The following is a 20,153-nucleotide window of genomic DNA, read 5'->3' as shown; positions in this document are numbered from 1 at the left end:
AAATGCTTGGTGAAGAAAGACTATAAAAGGAAGCGAATAGAGCAGGGAGCTGTGACATCCAAGAGAACAAAGGGATTGAAAAGCAGAGGTTTTCTATTTAGACTGAATTAGTATAACCTGGGTTCCAGCCAGTTTAATGGAGGAAGTCGTGCTCCTCTGTTTTGGCTTACAGACTTCACCAAAGCCCTGAACAGAATGTAGGGTTGGGCTTTTTTACACCAACAGTTAGGATAAGAGTTTGCTCTGAAACATGCTCATCTTGTGGGAGAATTCTCGTAGCTGGGCACTTGGCCAAAGTGAAGAAGACACACCACAGTTTCATGGAAGAGAGCTGAAGACTCTGCTTCTCAGGATTTGCTTAATCAGTCTTCTGTACCTTTCTTTTCCTGCAAAAAGCAGAGGAATACAGGAGTAGCATATTAGGGTGAATTTTTTTTCCCTCTGTTCCTTGCAATAGAACTAACTTTTGCATCTGATTCTTTAGGGCAAGAGCCTACCAAAGCTTTCTATTTCACAGGTAAATGAAAGTCAGTTATAAAAATTCGATCAGAGATGAAACTCATTACACTGAGTCTGGGAGGCATAAATATTACAAATGTAGGTAACTGTTGATCTTTTTAGTCATGGGAGCTTAAAAAAAAACAGGCTCACATCAAATAGAATTTTTTTCCTAATTTCACTGTTTCATGTGTATTATAAATTTAGATCTTTCCTCTTTATCATTAAGTTTAAAAGACATAAAAGAAATGGAGCCTCAAAAGTAGGTCTAGTTGCTAAGACTGACCAGAGATATTTAGAAAGAAGATATTGCCCTTCAATGTTTAAAGGCTGGAATTGTAAACTCTGCAGAATGCAGTGCTTCTCAGACTGTAATCTAGATTCTGATGACTATCCCTTGCCCAAAGACTGACTACTATTTTGGACCTCCTTAAAGCCAGGTGATCCTTGTGAGGGGGTCATAGGAACGTGAAGGAAACCACGAGGGGCTGTCCCAGTTTGTCTTACAATAAAACCTCAGCAGAATTGAGGCTGGGATCCTTGTTTGGTAGGTCTCACCTTGGATTTTGAACTCAATCTGCATGTGTTCAGTTCTGGCTTATGCAGAAAGCACACATTCTGGGTTAGGAAAATTTTAATTCCCTACAGTGACATCACCATCATAAATTACCACATTTGGGGTTGTAAAAAACAGATGAGCCCATGCGTCAATGGAGACCACTCTTCATTGGTGCTCTCACTTTTCCCTTTCTTCTGGAGAAAAGGAAATTGTCCTAACACCCCAAATTAATATCCTTTGAGTGTAATAAAATCAACACAAGCATATGGTTTTAAAACGTAAGAAGAAGGTCCAACATAGGGGGCCGTGGACAGAAAATAAAGAAAAGGGATTTACACTTCCTATCATACACTGGAACAACACAGGCAGACTCCTCCTCAACCCTCTCATGTTTGTGGCCTGATAATGCCTGTGTCTATCATATTCTACATACACGTTAATAATCCTACATATAGGTATGTATGAATATCTGATAATTAAATGAACAAATTATGTCGTGATTAGGTGACAGCCCATCTTGGCTAGCCCAGAACTTTCCCTGTTTTAACACTGGAAGTCCCACATGCTAGGAGTCTCCTCAGTCTCAGGTAAACCAAGGAAGTCAGTTACCCTAAGGCCTATTGATTTAATAGTTATATTATATATTTCATCTTTTATTTGAAAAGGCTTTTATATTTAGTGAACAACCTGCTGTTAGGAACTATTTTTTATAACATCCACTTGCTAAAGCATTTTACCTCCCCATAGGAGTGTTGAATAAAGAGGTGTGTAGACTTCCATGCATTGAGTGTCTAGCACTTTGATCAGCAATATTCTGGAAAGTAGCAGTCTCATAGTAAATAATCAGCATCAGTTCTGATCCCCTGTGTTCAGGAAATAATTTTATAGCTCAAGTCTTCCATAGAAGCAGGGTAGGAATCCATATGTTAGTTGGCATGGTTTTCATCACCTAACATCTGATAATCATGTCAGACTGGCATTCTTTAATACTCACTGATTCCTGCCAGGACTTCTAACTTCTTTATCCTTTGCTGTGGAGTTTTTCTCCTTTTGCAGCCAGACATCCTGCTAAGAACTGAGGATACAAGATGGATAAGACATGGTCCTTCACAAGAAGTTTTTCAGTTTAACCTATGAAGTGGGAAAAAAAAAAAAAAAAAAGCTGTGAGAATGAATTTTATAAAGTATCTAATTGAGGTGATTTCTGTATTCACTAAGAATGGTTAATGCTGTCACAAAGCTTAAGACATATAAGAATAGCACTTAAAATTGTTGTTTGTTATATGGATTGGTCTGTTCATTTGTTTAGTAAACATTTATCGAAGTTCTAGTATCTGCTCAGCAATGTTCTGCACACTGTGGATACAAAAATGAGTCATACTTGGTAGTTTTACAAAATAGAGAGTACAAAAGGATACTCCATTCCCTCTCCAGGTTGGGAATCCTTCAAGTGCAAGATTGCCACGTCAGCATTCCATACCAGTCTAAGACACTTGGACTAGTTGGGCTGGGAAAATATCTCCCTTTATAGACTCAAAGGAGACATTATTTTTAGTTAACTACCTAATTTCACTTCACTTTTCCCAAGAACCATATTCTAAGACCTGAGCTGTAGCATGTAGGTGGGTACCCAGATTGGCTTGTGCAGTCAGATGGAAAGAACAGAGGCATCTGGGACAATCCAGATCAGCCACTACACTGTGCAGAATAAAAATTTTCTATTTAAAGTTGATATGACTGGGATGAGATTTAGAACGCTTTATTCATCCACTTATTCATTCAGTCATTTAATATCTATCAACCACCTATAATGTTTCAGACATTGTCCTAATTACTGGGGAGAGAGTGAAAAATTAACCAAAGTCCCCTAGGAAACTGACTTTATAATGAAAGAAGAGAAAACCGATAATTAAGTAAGCAAAAATATATCATTTTAAATAATGATAAGATCTAGGAAGAAAACAAGGCAACGTGCGGGGGTAAAAATAGGAATGGATGATGGAGAGAGTGCCCTTTGCGATAGAGCAGGTAGCGAAGGTCTCACTAAAACAACGGGCATTTGAGCAAATATTAGAATAATGAGGAGCTAAGCATGTGATGATAAGAAGAAGAAGATTTGAGGTTTAGGGAATAGATATTATAAAGTAGGTAAGAACACCTTGAAATGTTCCAGAAAGAGCAAGAAGAAATGTGTAGCTCAAGTGGGGTAAAGCAGGGATGGTCACAAAGCTAAGGATGGATCAGATCACATAGGCTGTGGTAAAGACTGACAAGAAGCTGTTAGCAGGTTTTAAAAAGGGTATGTGCTCTTGGGGTTTCTGGGTAGCATAGTGGGTTAAGCATCTGACTCTTGGCTTTGGCTCAGGTCATGATCTCAGGGTTGTGGGATCAAGCCCCCTGTCTGGCTCTGCACTCGGTGTGGAGTCAGCTTGAGAGTCTCTCTCTCCTTCTGCCCCTCGTGCTCATGCTGTCTCTCTAAAATCAATAAAAATTAATCTTAAAAAAAAGGTATGTGTTCTAGTTTATAAATCAAAAAAGGTCTGTGGCTATTCCATGGAGAATAGGCTAAAAGGATCAAAGACAGAGTAGGAAGACCAGTCAGAAGTTACTGTGGGAGCCCAGGATATGATGGACAATGGCAGTGGAGGGCAGAAAAATAGTTCATTTCTGAATAATTTGAATGTACATTGAAAGCAATTGCTGAGGATTTTGATGTGGTATAGATTAGAGAGAGACACATCAGGTGCGGGGAGTCCTAGGTGTTTGCCCTGAGCAACTGGATGAATGGCAATATCATGAACTCTGTGGAGTTGGGAGCTATAGAGGATATGGTGGAAAGAGTAGATTTGGGGGCAGGGATAATTTATGAATTAATTTGGGGCATGTTGACTTTGCAATTCTTGTCCAAGTGAAGAGGTTGAGGAAGTATTAGGTATATGACTCAGGAACTCAGGAAAGGGATTAGTACTAGAGATACAAACTGTTGTTTGTCTATTTTTTTTCACTTCTACATATGTATTTTCTTTATAATGTAAAGCTTACAGAGTACAAGGCGTGTATTCTGAGTTTTTGAGGTAAATATGTATCCCCTATGTTATTTGATGATGAATACACAGGTGCTACTTCGATTCATTCTGCTGTCTTTGGAAAGTCTCAGATGTATATAGCAAAGAGGTCCCAACGAAAACATACGAACACTTCCTGAGGACTCATATGGTTTATGATCTCACTGAGATGCAAAGCAAACCTAAGTTATTGTTTCCATAATGATTTAAGACAGAGGGGACAGCACATACTCTGTAACTTATTAATGGAGGTGGAATGCATGAGAGTTGGAAGGGAGGTAAAACTTGAACCCAATTTTGGAAGTGGGGAGAATTTAAACAGGCAGTAAGGAGCATGCACAGTATTTCAGATAAGGGCAAGTTGGGAGCAGATGTACAGAGACATAAATTCACTTTCTCTTTGGGGAAGGCAAGAGTGGGGAACAGGAGACTGGCCTGGCAAGAGCAGACTATTGTGTTTATGTTTATTAGAAGAGATGAATTTATAAAGGTTGAACTTACCCCTAGGCACATTGGTCCTCATCTGTAGGGTATTTCAGAATCACTTCTGGAGTTTTGAAATGAGGATGCTTGGATATGGCTTCTGGAAATTCTGATTTCCATAGGTTCTTGGAAGGTCCCTGGCATTTATACTTCACACAGGGAGCTTATACAGGAACACATCTCCTTCCTAAAGCTTTGATTGTTTCCTAGGGAAACAGTCCTATTGGACTCCTAGGTAGAGTTCTCTCGGGGCACCATCCTAGTGGGGGATCCCCAGCTGGCTCTCCTTGATTCCCAGTGTTTATTTCACTGCTCATGCAGAAATTGAAGTCTGTAGCGCTTTCTGTCTTTTAGTTATGCTATGGACAGAAGTTGTTTTATTGTCCCTCCTTGTTGATCCACATTACTTTTGGAGAATATCTGGAAAATTCAAATTCAGTTTGCTGCCATTATCCAGTGGGAACCCAGAAGTCTGCAGATTTGTTTCAAGAGTAACTTCCTGCGTTAGGAAGTGGTTGCCACACTGCCCTACATCACTCATACATCATTTACACCTAAATGTACATTTACCTAAATGTAAATTCCATAGACCTAACATAGAAACTTGTAATGCTCCACTTTAGCTATTTGAAATTTCCATGGTGAAATCTGAAACTCGGGCTTTACAGAGTCTGAGTTTTGGATTCTATTGAAATCTCAAAGTTTGAATGCCAGGTGTTATCGGTGTTATTATTTTTATTTAAAGGAATAAGGACTCAGTTTGCTGGATGATGGAGATATGTTTTTGAGATATACATGGCACAATAAAGGAGTTCTAAGGAGAGGTTCTGTTGAGGGCATTCCAGATGGAAGGCTGCCCCAGGGACCGTCACAGCAGGGCTTCAGGGAGCTTTAGTACACCAGGTGTCTACTAACCTCAAGGTTATATTTAAAGTTACGGAAGCATGTTTATAGATCAGTAGTGCTGCAAATGAGACAGTTTAAGGAGTATAATCTGACAGTGGATTAGAATGTGTTCCTGTCTTGTGCCTGCTGTGTGCAAGCATTCTGCTTATCCTGGATAACAATCAGACAAAGAGAAATGAGGGAAGAGAGGAGGGAGGCAGGGGTAGAGGAGGGGAGAGAAAGAAGAAAGAGAAAGAAAGAAAGAAAGAAAGAAAGAAAGAAAGAAAGAAAGAAAGAAAGAAAGAAAGAGAGGAAGGGAGGGAGGGAGGGAGGAAGCCCACCTCTCTTATTTGGACTGACTGAGCACTCACAGTATATTAGGTACTGAACCGAACATGCATGAGACGTAGGTCCTGCCCTCGGCCTTACAATTCCGTGCACCGTGATTCATAAGGCATCACCTGAACAGGGGGCTTCTAGGCCATACGGGGCAGGCCGACTCCAGGACACCTGCGCTCCACATTTGCAAGTAGACTGTAAGTCTTAATATCTGTGGAGTCTGGGAGAAGGGGAGGTATCTGTTTCAATTCAATAATACAAAACACTCAAGGGATTCCTGCAGGGGTAAGTAGAGTTAAGTGGTGGACTAGAAATAAGTGATGGCTTGAGGAGAGAAAAAAAAAAAGTCTCATTCCCATTTTTCCCAGGTGTCCCCTCCGGGGGGAGTCTGTGCCACTGGGAAGAGGCCAGTTTTCTCCATGTGGTAGCTTTGAGTTCCTGAGGTTTTCAAAACTGCTCAAGGAAGAGTATGGCATGAATGTAGACACTGTTTTCTTGTGAAGACAATGGGATGGAATTTAAAAATGGGCCTTTCGTGAATAACCAGGTTGCTGTGGACCTGGGACATCCTGGAGTGCCAGTGTGATTTGTCACACTGCAGGGAGGTGTGATGGGGGTGAGGTTGGCTTGACTGAGAATTAAAGAAGCCAGAGTTCCCATCCCACTGCGTGGACCAAACAGGCTTTCTGACAGTTCCTCGGTTAGCTAAAACTGGTGTGAGTTAGAGGGACAATTGTAACAGTGACATAAAAATCCCAAATAGCCCTTCTGCATAGATACACATTTAGGAAATGCATAATAAATGACATATAGTGAAAATGTAAACAAGCCATTTAATAACATTTTAATGCTTGATTCTGATCTCTTAATTAAAATGTGCATAAAAGAAAACAATGGTGGAACATCTGTGTGTGTTATTGGGATAGCAGGATTTATGCTGCACCCTGGGCTTTTTTGTCCGCTTCTCAGTGTGTGCGCTTACATGGGAGGGTCTCCTCTTTGAGACACAGTTCCTCATTCGAGCCCCACAGGGTCCCCACTCCCACCCACCATCTCTTGGCAGTGGCTGTCTCTTCTTCTCTTTCCTCTTACATTAAGTACTATATGGCTTGTTCGCTGCTGCAATTAAACTGCTCTCAGCATTCGATGTGAAAGCCACTCTTGGCCCCACCCCTATAACCTGAAACCCTGACCTAACCCTGACTCACCCTTGTTATCTCAGCAGATGTACACAGCATTACCTAATGGTTCTGGCCTCAGTGAATAATCTCAAAGAGCCCTAGGGAACCACGGCCCTTTGTATCTGTGACCTTGCCACAGTTATTACTCAGCTGGACATTATGTGGTTTAGATGTTAAAGACAGAAATTCTACTCACCCCTGGTGGTGATTTTTTAAAAATTATTATTCATCTGGGGGATGTATCTCTGGGCTTCATTTGGCCCAGTAGTTAAATGAGAGTAGCCACCATCACAAAAGTGGAAGGCCATGAGGTGCTTTAAGATCTTCCAGTGAAAATGTTACGCTATGAAATGCTCTTATTTCTGTCATCACTTGGAACATATCTGATCACCAAAAAGTTTATCTTTGATTAAACCAGTATAAAGGACCTCACGTGTTCTTTTACTCCCGAAAGAACTATGTGCCATTTATGCAATAGAAAGCCACAGCCAAAAGGTCTTCTTAAACATATAATAATTAATATTTAATGGCCCCCTTTATGAGAGGGACATTGCTGTGGGACTATCTCTAATCCTCACAATGTTCCTGCAGAATCGATGGTTTTATTCTTCATTCCACAGGTAATGAAACTGAGATTCAGATCCATTTAAGTGATGTGCCTAAATCTATACTGTTAATCAGTGGAAGACTTGGGATTCAAATTCAAGTCAGTTTCTCTCTCTCTCTCTCTCTCTCTCTCTCTCTCTCTTTCTCCCCCTCTCAGCCATAATCCTTCCACAGTATCAGGCCCTTTCAAGGATAGCTCCCATTTCCTGGAGACGGTAGTGAGATGGTGTTCTGAAAGAGTTAAGTAAAATGCACCCTGTTTGTGACAAATGTCTGAAACTTGTTTTTATAACTTGGATTTAATTCACAAATAAAGAGTAATTATCAATATGTCACAGATGAAGAGCTGCATGTATGGATCAGTGTAATTTCTGTTCCTTGGCTTATGGATGCAGTATGCCCCAGGGAGTTTCACAGAGCCACATGGCATCTTCTAGTGCTGGGTTCTGTGTAAGCTGAACAACGTGTGAAACTCCTATGTGTTGGGATAGCTCACATAGCTGGTTACTATCTGAGGAAATCTGTATGAAATTACCTTAGACATGGTTGCCTTTCTGAATCTTTCTTGACACTTAAGTGGGGGTGAAATACCAATTTTTGGTACTGGCTTTGAATTTTTTGATAGATGTTTATTTTTGGAAGTGGTGTCCCGAGAGAAGAAGAGGGGTGTGGTGCTTGCTTTCTTTTGCTACCCTCGTTTTCCTCCTTGTGCCTCTATTTCCCATCTGATTCAATTTTATCAGTTTGCTATCATCTTTTGATGAAAAAAACATAAAATGTTCATAGACTAGAAGTTATTAAGACTTTAAATCACGTAAGACTACCCTTGGGGTGATTTTTTTTTTTTTTTTTTGGACTGAGTTTTGCATGTTTCGGTTTTCTATTAGAGGGTTTGCGCTGTATACTGGGGATGCACAACTTATACCTGTTCCACTCCCTTTATTTTTTCTCAGACTGAGAACCTCTGCTTTAGGCTTATGACGTATCCTGAAACAGGCCAGTTGTTAGATTTATGTGATGCTTAGACTGTGGTACTGGGGGCGTTCACCGGGCATTTAGATGTGTATTAAGGAAAGCATCATCATTTAGTGGGAAAAGCACAGGCTGTGAAGGATCACAGGAGCGTGGCTTCTTTGCTTACTAGCTGTGTAGCTTTGAGTGAGTTATTTAATAATCGGGCCTCAGATGTTGTATCTGTAAAATGGACATGAGCAAGAATACCGGCTTTATAGAGCTATTGTACAGATTAAGTGCTATCATACATTTAAAACAGTTGGAGCAGTTCCTGACTCTCATTGAATATTGGTGGCTTCCATTTCATGCGGCAAAGAAAGGGAAACAATACGGAAGAGTGGAAATTAGATGGTTTGCCTTTGAGAAAACTGTTTCGTCATTTCGAGTCAGCATAGCAGAAGATTCGTCTAGGAGTTAGAGTCCCACGTTCTGCTCCCAAGTCAGGTCGGCCACTAGAAAGCTGACAGACCTTCTCTCTTAGCCTCTCCGCGTCTCTGCCCCTCGTCTTTAAAATGAGTAAGTCAGAACGCCTGAACTGTATTTAGTTACATAGTTTTGCTCTCTGAAGAGTTTTTCTCCTTCCCAGAGTAGTCTGTGGCTGTCACTCCTGAGTGTGTAAGTCTCAAGTCTTGCAGACAGGCCTATTGTTAAGATACGCTTTTCCCTGTACAACTATGTTTATATGTACATTTATGTTCTTGGTATATTTGTCATGTGTCTGAGTATTTATGCACCTGCACGCTTGTTGAAATAAGCACACTAGCATACATTCATACATTTTTTTGTGGGTATGTGTGTTTATATATAACCTATATATATACAGTATGTGTGTATATATATAAATATATGTCTGTGTGTATGAGAAACAGATGCACTGTAGGCAGATAAAGCAGATAAATATAGATCCAAATAGAAGCAAAGCATATAAATATAGACGTTCTATAGAGTGAAAGCAAGCAGATCAGCACCATTTCATTATTGCTTGAAGCCTTTGTAATAAAAGAGTTGAAAATCAGTAACTGACATTGAAATTATTGATTGAATGACACTGTCAGATCAGAAGGCACGGTGTAAGGTAAGAAAATAACCTGTCTTTCAACTTTGAGGAGCAATTAGCAGGAAGATTTGTTACTTTTAATTATTTGATTTATGAAAGTTTTTAGATGCTATGTGGTGTGGTGTTTTTTAAGAGTACAGATTATGTCACCTTTCCTAAAACTACTACCAAACAACAAGAAATAATACATAGGGGGAAAAACACCTATTCCAGTCCTGAGAAAGGACTTGGTGAAGGTGACAAGATCCCTTTTGTTAGCAGGCTGTGATTGGCAGTCCTTTCCTGTTTCTGGGTTCGGACAGACAGTTGGTTTCATTCTACGTTATTTTTCCCAAGCCCTTTGAAGTCTGTAAGGAACTCACCTAAGGGGGATATTTTGAAGCACTAGGCCAAAGTCACCATTGTTGAGTTATTTTTGTGGGGAAGCTTGCAATTGTGTTTAGTGAGTGTGTTGTGTGAGTAAAACTGGGCTTCCATCTGTTACTTTCATGTCACTGTTTTCACCAGTCAAAATAATTGTGAGTTTTTGCTTTGTTTTGTTTCAGTGGAGAGGGTATTGTGAGTTATTTTTAGCAGGTTTGAGTTAACTGTGTAATTTTTTTAATGTTGCAAGTTATATCTTGGTCATGCATTTAAAAACTGTTTGAAAATAAGAAGTGCCTCCTATTTTCACCCAAATTTCATCTATTTCCCTAAGCAGATCACGTCTTTTCTTCAGCTTTGTTGTAAGACCATCCAGAGAAGCTAAAATGTGAAAAAAAGCCCTCAAAGTTGTGCTGAAACAAATCTTGCCTTTGCCTAAGCAAAACTGTCAAAGTAGTTGTTGTTGCTTTTCTGTTGTTTAGTTTACTATTGCTTTTCCTTATAAGGATGAGAAAAGAAGGCCAGGAAGATGTTCTAATTCTCTGTTCTTTTGTGCTTCTGCTAAACCAGAAGTTACTGTTTCTTCCTTCCTGCTCCCAATCAGATTTAGACTTAAAGCACAAAAGGAGGGAAGGGCAAAGCAATATGGATATATTAAAAGTTGAGAAATAAATTGATGCTGCTAAAGAATTGTTAATTCGTTCTTTCAAATCTGGTTGGCTACTATTACTTTATTGTTAAGCTCTTCACCAAATTATCATCTTAAAAATATATTTTAAAAAATGTCCCAGTGGCCTTGAGGATAGGACATCTCACTCTCTTTCTCTCTCTCTCTCCCCGTACCTCACTCTTTCTCTCCCTCTCACACACACCTCTCTTCTTTTCTTTGTTCTTTCCTTTTCTCCTGCCTTAACCTATTTACTGGTTAGCTTTTGTCAAGTATCATATAGTAAATTACCAGAAATTTTGACAAGGAAAAATATTATATACACATACACATGTATCATATACACCTGTATACACACAGATACACAGTCATATTAATTGTTAATGTACTAATCATCGAATTTTGTATGAGTTATAAACTATTATATAATTATAGAGTATAAATTTTTAAAGGGATTTTTATAAACACTCAAATATCAGGTCTGATTTAAAGATTCCTGGGAAATGGTACATTTTCTTATCTACGACAAAAAAATATTTACCAAATATACATTTAGGAAACAGGGATTTATCAGAACCAAGAGCAAAGCAAGAACCTGTTTCTTTTTAGGAGTCATTTACCTTTCCCAACTCTTACTCGGAGCATGTGGTGGCTCTCATCATTGGCATGAGGGTTATTTATTTATTTATTTATTTATTTATTTATTTATTTATTTGATGGCTTCATATTCTGCTCCTGGCTTTGTGGTATCTTACAGTACCTGTGGGCCTGGGAGTCAAACAGATCCTGATCCTCACGTGCACAACATTTTAATTAGCTCTGTGTCCTTAAGAAGTTAGCCAGCAGCTCTGTAACTAGGTTGCTAATCTATGAAACTTAGGCCAATCTTATTTACTTCACAGGGGCTAGCATTAAATGGAATAATGAAGTAAATGACATATAATATGTACTAAATAAATGCTAGTTTCCTCCTGGCCTATTAATTTTTCTAAACTTTTTTTTAATATTTTATTTATTTATTCATGAGAAACACAGAGAGAGAGGCAGAGACATAGGCAGAGGGAGAAGCAGGCTCCTCAGTGGGGGCCTGATGCGGGACTCGATCCCAGAACTCCGGGATCCCGACTTGAGCCAAAGGCAGAAGCCCAACCACTGAGCCACCCAGGCACCCCCTGGCCTATTAATTTTAATGTATGTCTGTGATTTCCTCCTCCTGTCCGTTCTCACCACTGTGGCATAGCATTGTACTATAGCCATTAGATGTCATGATCAATGCTAGAGAAATAAGAAAAACAGGTTTTAAAAAATTATTAATTATGTAATATCCACCCTGAAAATGGGCATATGAGGAAAGAGATCAAAGGAAACCATCAGGAATTCTTATCTCCTATAATTTAAGGTTTTCTAGTTAACAAACAGGAATGGAAGACTTTTCAACACCGTATTGTCAAAATCCTATTCACATCATTAAAATGGAATGAAGTACCAATCAAGTGATGCACATTAAACCTTTTAGAATAACAGGACATCCTTTTTATTTTATTTCCCACTCATAGTAGGTTAATGTCCTTCATTCTACAGTGGATGTTGTTCACCTTAGCTCACTGTAGATTAGACTCCTCAACTGGCACCTGCTCTTAGAAAGAAAGAAAGAAAGAAAGAAAGAAAGAAAGAAAGAAAGAAAGAAAGAAAGAAAGAAAGAAAAGAGTTATTTACTTATGAGAGAGAGGGGCAAGGTGGGGCAGAGGGAGAGTGAGGGGGAGCATCCTAAGGAGGCTCCATGCTCAGCATAGAGCCTGACGCCCGACTCGATCTCATGACCTTGAGATCATGACATGAGCCAAAATCAAGAGTTGGACACTTAACCAACTGAGCCACCCAGGTGCCCCGGCACCTATTCTTTTTTGAAGAAACATATGTGGTCAGAATCCAAATGTCACTGAAATTTCTGAATAGTTGCTTCATGTTTTCTCTTTTAAGGAATTAGGAGGGGGAAAGTACTTCCCACTTGAAGATATTTGGAACTGTGTTCAGCCTAGAGCTGATCATTTTAGCTGAATTGTAAACCCCATAAGAGTTAATGTTTTATAAGGGAAACAATGACACAATCTTAATTACAATGATTCTGGCAGCAACATTCCTGTTATCCAGGGACTTCTTTCTCTTGTCCAAGTTCTCTTTTAACCTCCTCAGACTTCACTTTCTGTGTAGCTGCAATTTTTGTATGCAACTCTCTCGGACTTTTTTTTGGAATTGAGAGAGTTTGGCCCGTATCATGAAGCCACGTTAAGCCACTCGGATTTCTCTGGACCTTCTTCTGCTATGCCATAATCAGTCCCAAAATAGTTATATCTCTGGAATGGAAAGAAAGAACAGGGAAGAGAAAGGTGACATGGTGAAGCAGAAAATGAGTGGCCTGGAGATTGTGAGATTTGCTCTCCCATCTGATGAGATTCCTTGTAACATAGGCTCCAGTCTTATTGACAGTGACAGGGTTTAGGCAGCTCTAACACCCTGTGGCATAGCCTGTAAGTTGTCAGTATCTTGTTGCAGTTTTTATTTCTTAATTTGTGTATACATGAAAGGCCTATTTATTGTATAATGTTAAATGTAAATTTTTTCTTCCTTTATGACTTCTAAGGATCTCAAAGCGCATTAACAAAACAATTATTTCATGGGGAAAAGTAATGAATAAATGTTGGGAAAACAAATGCAAAGTGAGAGAAAGGAAAGAATTTGAGGTCGGCAATGGGCATAGTGATCTAGAAACAGAGTTAAAAGTGATTCTATCTAAAGAACTAAAGAATAAGAGGAAGAAGGGAAAGAGGAGTGAAGACTAAAGATAAAAAAATGAAGTGTAAGATAGCTTTAAGGTGAACATTGTTACATAATCTTATAAAAGAATCTTATAAAAGACTCTTCAAATCTTTCTCTTTGGGATTTAAAATAAGATTTATCCTGAAACTAATATTACACTATATGTAAACAAATGGGAATTTAAATAAAAACTTGGGGAAAAAAAAGGGCCAAAAAATAAAATAAAATAAGATTCAATTTATACAATATTAACTTATCCTAAGCTACGGAGAGAGGAACTGTGAGCTTCAGATACTAGGCCCAGCTTTGTCTCAAAATATATATCCTTGAGAAGATTACCTTCTGAGCTTCAGAATCTTTATGAATAAAATGAGGGTTCCAACCAAGTTCTCATTCATTTTTTTAGAATCCATGAAATGAAATAGCACGTGGGATGGTCTTGTCAACATACTGCCAGGATGCTTATGTAAGGAAGTTGCTGAATTTGATTAGATTAAACCATTGATCAAAGTTAAAAAAAAAAAAAAAAGCAACTTTCTGAAGGTTTTGACTGAAATGTATATGCCTACTCCTAGATGAATTAGCAAAATGGTCATTGCACTATTTAAAAAGCACTATGGCTGCTACCTCCAAACAGGCTTTTAGTTGAATCTTCAACTGGAATTTCTGAGAGATTGGCCCATGCAACTTTTCTTGTAAAGATCTCATTCACCAATTCACTGAAAGATAGCATTTCTGACTTTCTAATCCAGATTTTTTTTTCCTTATAAAACTCCTGTTTAACCAAGAAAATGGAAATCAGTACATTCTTGGTTGCCCTGCTATTAATTTAAATTTGCATAACCTAATCAAAACTCAACCTGCCTTGCCCTTCAACAAAAAGCTATATTCTCTCCCATTACTAAATGGCTACATTCTTCTCAGTAGTTTTTAAAAGATGAATTATGTTGATACCCCCTGACTTTTCCTTTAGAATGTGTCCATGGAAATTAAAATGGACTTTTCTGTGCCCAAGACTGAAATGTAAAATAGTTCAAAAGGGCTAGTGGAAATGAACACAAAACTTTGCTGATGCTATCAACATTATAACTTTTGTTAAGCTTTTTTTCAATAAAATGGAACTGAAGTCAACTGTCGCCAAATAACTGATACTTCCTCTATACCATCATTTTGTGTCTACAGATAAATGATAGAGTAATACAGCCTAAGATTTCCTGTAAAGCCCTGAAATATGTTTTTCTGAGGCTTTTCTAGCTACTTTTCCTACAGAGATGTTTCTCCCATAATCATTTTACTGTTTCAACAAATACTTGCTGAGCATCGAGAATGTGCCAAGCATTGTGCAAGGTGCTCAACATACAACAGTGTATACACAGCCATCGATTATTAAAGCATCCTTGACAAATGGATGAGTAGGCACCTGTTTAATATTTAATAAGCTAAGTTGGGTGAAAAGAGATGATTGGACGATCAGAAATGAAACCTTACACTCTTGTTCTTTCTTTTGGATGTGATTTTTCCTAGTCAGCATTTACAAACCCACACTCAGGAAGGAAACACAACAAACCCTTGAGCTGGCTGCTAATAAAGAGAACTTCTATTTCTCTTCCTCACCTTACTAGTTGTTCTCAGCCATGGGAGGGCACTCAGGTACAGGAAGGTCCTGTGCCTAACAGCAGAATCAACTGCACCCTTACCTTCCAGCCTACGATTTAGGAACTCACAGTACGGCCTGGCATGGAAAACACTGAGGACTGGGAATGCCTATCATCATCCTGATCAAAAGTTAAATTTTAAGTGCTCTCCATGGGCATAATATAAGAAATTATTTAAATGTCTTTTTCAAGTGTTGTTCATCAGTTTAGAATCTCTCCTCATTTTGCCCATTTCTCTTTGATTATCCTGTATTAGGCAGTTCTGTGTAGTCACATGATTTGTGGTCTATCCTCTTCCAAAGTAAAATAGTGACCTCAAAGATTTCTAAATGCATCCTTCATACAATTGTGAAAGGAGATGGGTAAAGGAGAATGTATTTCTCTTTGCCCTGTGTGTCTTTCAAATAGTGTTTGCAACTAGGTAAACCAGTTGGACCATGGCATCGACTATCACAGATACAGATTTACAAACGCATAGAGAGAATGATAAATAGGTGCATATGGGGAAGTCTGACAGATGAGTGGAATTGCTTTCAAGTAATTTGACACACTAGTACTTTCAGACATTCACCTGCCAATAATCCTGGTTAGAAACAAGACTGGAATATTGGGGTCGCTTGCCCAAAGTCCATCTTTCTGAGACCTGAGCAATAACCAGAAGTCAGAGCTAGAGGGAATGAGAATGAAAGTGTTGGAGGCTTTAGAACTGTTTCTCTAAAGGAGCTCTTTCTCTCTTTCCTCTGTTCCTCCTCTCTCCTCTCGCCCTTCTCTCCTTTCTTTTTCCTCCCTCCCCCTCTCGTTCCTTTCTTTTCAGTGCTATGAATTCATTAGATGGCATAGTGTAAATCAATAGTAAACGCTAACCGCCTACTCTGTACTCAGTTACGCAACATCACATAACCGGTACACAGAGACAAAAAGGGAAAAAGCACACACAGCCTTTACATTCAAAAGCTCTTGCATAATTTTACTTTTCCACAGCCAAAAAGAAAAAAAAAAGGAAATAACAGATGGGGAAACTTACAGTTTTTTTTTCCCTTTTCTCAGACTGTTGAGGAGGGAGTTAGTTAACATCCGTGGCCATTTCGAGTTGCCCTAGGCTGCAGCAAAACATCCCATAATTGTCAGTGCCTTAACTGACTTTAACACGGGATTTTGTGACCCTCCATGATGTGGTGAATTTTCCAAGTAACATAAGACTGAAATTATTCAGAGGTGTTTAATGCTGACTTGATTCTTACTTGTTTTGTGAAAAATCAACAACATTTAAAGTATGAAATGAATTTTAAAATAGAGGATAGGGAAGACGGCTGTGTGTGTGTGTGTGTGTGTGTGTGTGTGTGTGTTTTCATTTGAAATGTATCCTGATGTAATATTTATGTAAAAAGCCAGTTATATAAACCCTGTCTTTCTCTCGCCTTTTACTTTGGGGGCTGTAGAAAGCTCTAATGTTTTTTTCTTTTTTTTTTTTTTTTCTCATGACAAACTCCAAAGTCATAATGAAAGAGAAAACATCTAGATGCTATAGCACAGGCACTTAATGCAAACTCCCTATAGAATTCATCCCCTAAACAACAGTTCCACTTAGGAAGCTGCAGTTTCTGGAATTTTCATTTAGAACTTTCTGTGATATTCTTCCCTGGCACACGTTTAGATTCATGGCACCAGCTTTATGTCTCTTTGTGCCTTTGTAGCCCATCACTCCTTTCCCACAGCCCCTGTTTTTTTGCTGGAATAACTTCCTTCCCAGCTTAAGTGGGAACACAGTGAGATTTGGGTGAGGCCTATCGGTCTTCGGGGCCCGTTTCTAATATTTTATTTCATTTAATGGACTGATGTCCTCTGGCAATCAGACATGCACTTGATGATGGAGTTTGGAGGACTTTTTAGTTTTGTTTTATTCTTCCTTTGTAGTTTCTGCCTTCCGAGTGCTCATAAAATGGCCTCATGGGACTGGGCATTTGTTGGGCATCAGGTGTGTGAGGGGTGGCACCACTGGCAGTTTTGATCCTTCCTTACGCAGTCTGAGAGGATGAAAATGGTCGGGGGAGGCACTTCATCTCCTTGTACTGGAGGTCAGGAACATGCCTCCAGGTCATACTTTTCTTCTGGATGGAAAAGCCAGATGAAATTGGTTCATCTGATTTGACCGCAGGTGAGACATGAGTGCTCCTTCACTTTTTAAAAAAAGATTTGGGCTATGTCCTAGTTTGTTTACCTTTCATTTATGGGTTAGCTATTAAATTTAGGAGTCCCTTTGTATGGAGAAATCTAGTGCATAAAGATAAAAATCAAAGCCGGGAGAGTTTTGTCTGGTTTTTCAGGTCTCATTGCCTGAATCTGTGTCTCTCTTGCAATAGCCGAGTAATCAAGAGGCCTGGGATTATCATGTCTCTGTGATGACGTGGGGGCATCTTTAGTTGTCTTAGAGAGTAATGAGCAAGCTAATATATATGTGTGTGTGTGTGTGTGTGTGTAATTTGTAAGTATGTCTCCTGGTTTGTTTGGTTTTTTTTTCTCTTAAAAGAACCTATAGCTGAGGTAGATTTGTTTGTGGAAAAATAATGGAAGTTGGTCATAATACTCAAGTCTTTCACCAGGAAATCATATTCCTGTGTATACATTTTCTAAGTGTTTCTCTCCAGGTGTCATGGCTGAAATTCTGTATGTATATACCTGCATCGTGTAGAATTCTATACTTTATAATAGAATTTGAACATGATCATTCATCTGCCACCAAGCACTTATTTTTGGTGTGTAGTTCCTTATATGGGGAGTCATTTTGCGTATCATGATTTTTAAATGGGTTGCCTGGATTTAAAAGAAAACTCAGAACTCTACAGATGAGTGTTTTCTTGGTTTTCAAAAATAGAGGAGTGTATTATAAAAAAAAAAAAAAGGAAAATGTCTTTAAGTAAAATATCTTTTTTTTTCCTGCCTGTTTCTCAAAATAGCTTCCATTTTCGGTGGGTTTTTATATTCTCTGAACCATACTTAGGGCAGAAGTGACCTTTCAGTGTCCAACGACTGCCAACTGATTCTGGTCAGCCCTCATTTTCAGTTGCAGCCAGGGCCCTGGAAACATATAGGCTGCTTCTAGCTTTTCTTTGGTGATATGGGATCCAGGCTTAGAAGGGCCCGAAGCCGAAACTTTCTCTTCCCAGAGCATACAAGAAGCTAGGGAGAGTTTGAAACAGTTTCTAATTTTTCAGAAGTCCTTCATAACACTTTCAACCTAGCTTCTCCTCCCTGTTGGCAGTAGTAATAGATATTTTTAAATGTTACAAGGAGAACTTTAGCCACTGACTTACCTTTCCAAGGAGGATTGCTCTAGTTGTGCCTGGCATATAGTAGCCCCTTCATAAATATTTTACCATGTTTTTGTGAGCTGGTGAGGGACCTTCTATGGCCATTCCCTCACAGTGCTTACACAGGTGAGCAGTAAGCCGTGAGAGGAATAAAGGGGAGAGATGAAATCGGATGCAGTGCTCTTCAAGTCGCAGCAATGGACAGATCACCCCATCCTAGAAGAAAGCCCTTATTATCCTGTCTCTGTCTTTATAAAAGTTGCAAATCGCAGAAGGCAATTTTATGTTTCCTAGAGGCCCCTTTCAGTGATCAGTGCTGCATAGAACAGTGGATCATTTAAAAAACATAATTTTTGCAAGCTACTGTGGTGGTCCTCATTAAGTTTCATATGCAAATGTGTTAGGAACTTAGGATTCTAGGTCTCAAACACATTCCTCTCGCACTGGGCTGCCACAGGGTCCTTTGAATCCTGGCTTTTCTCATTTTCCCTGGACAATTGCATTTCAAACTTCTTTTATTTATATAAATGTTAGGATGGTGACTCTAGACAAATTTATGTAAAGTTCTTCCTTTACATAGAGTTTCATTACTTTTAGTCACAATAATTCCAGATCTTTCTAAATCAGTTTTGACTTCAGTTAGTTATGCTGGTTATTTTGAAGGCTGCATCCTGGTGGTTATATTGGGGGTGGGAGGTAATCTCTGGTAAACCATCTAGGGCTTCTAAATTATAAAAGCAGTGAAAAGACAAGTGTGTGGAATTATTGATAGACTGCTGCTCGTTAGGCAAGCAGTTTTTAAAATGCAGATTATATAATATTGGGGGATTTTGTTGCTCCACAGTAGAAGCTTTTTAAATGTTAATTTGGGGTTTGTTTTGTTGCTCTGTGACTTAGCATAAAAGGTTTTGGTTTTAAAAGGTTTCAGTTCACTCGTTCCATTTGTCTTAGAGGACTTGGAATATAATACTATACATTTATTTATACTCATGAAGGAGAATAAGGCCAGTAACTCACAACTCATGAAACCAGGGGTAAATAATCCATAACTTGTTCTCCCACCATTGCCACAATATTTATACCCAGAACACAAGTAACAAACAACTAAAAACAAGAAGAAACCAGTTTGTTTTTATTTACAAAATGTTTAATCAAAAGTACAGTAAAGTTCAAATGGAGCTGCAAATCCTGGTGGTTCACAATGGTTTGATTTATTTTTTCAAACAGACCATGGATAATTAACCATAAAACATAACTTTCCCAATACAAGTTACAGTGAATTGCAGAAATGGGCAGCAAGTCATTCACAACTGGTTGCAACTGGTTCGAGCCCTTAAAGCTGAACATGCAGACAGCAGCACAGGCCACTTTCCCAGGGCACACTAGAATGTTCCTTCCCCAAAAGAAGGCTCCTTTACTCTCCATATGCTATCACTGAGTCAGTGTCCCAAGGTGACAAGCAAATGAGTTATTTTCCATGATCACTGTGTTGACATGCATTTGTCAAATGCCCAGCATTTACGATATTCTTTTCATTTCAGAATGTTTCACCATCACTAACTGGATATTCCTCACAACTTTGCTGTCCGGTAAGTAACTTTCATTATCCCTAAATGGCAGCCTAGATATCGAGGTGCCAAGAAGTCGAGTGTGTTT

The 20,153-nt window shown here is 38.9% G+C and overlaps 1 protein-coding gene and 1 long non-coding RNA gene across 37 annotated transcripts in view; one reads left to right on the top strand and one right to left on the bottom strand.

Moving 5' to 3' along the window:
• The window catches only part of ZBTB20 (zinc finger and BTB domain containing 20), a 773,610-nt gene that overhangs the window by 382,508 nt on the left and 370,949 nt on the right, over positions 1-20,153 (top strand). For all 36 annotated transcript variants that reach the window (XR_007407881.1, XR_007407882.1, XM_049105202.1 and 33 more), the window contains one exon: positions 20,039-20,086. The gene's annotated coding sequence lies outside the window, so the exon portion shown is untranslated. The remainder of the gene's footprint in view (positions 1-20,038; positions 20,087-20,153) is intronic.
• On the bottom strand, positions 2-16,486 carry LOC112678079 (uncharacterized). Its single transcript, XR_003147371.3, has 3 exons — positions 16,214-16,486; positions 2,052-2,188; positions 2-386 (listed from the first exon to the last, which is right to left on the bottom strand). It is a non-coding gene; the product is annotated as an uncharacterized LOC112678079 (long non-coding RNA).

Source organism: Canis lupus, chromosome 33 (assembly GCF_003254725.2).
Source record: "Canis lupus dingo isolate Sandy chromosome 33, ASM325472v2, whole genome shotgun sequence".
Lineage (NCBI taxonomy): Eukaryota > Metazoa > Chordata > Mammalia > Carnivora > Canidae > Canis > Canis lupus.
Note: the sequence above shows the minus strand (reverse complement) of the source record. Positions and strands in the feature narration are given on the sequence as shown.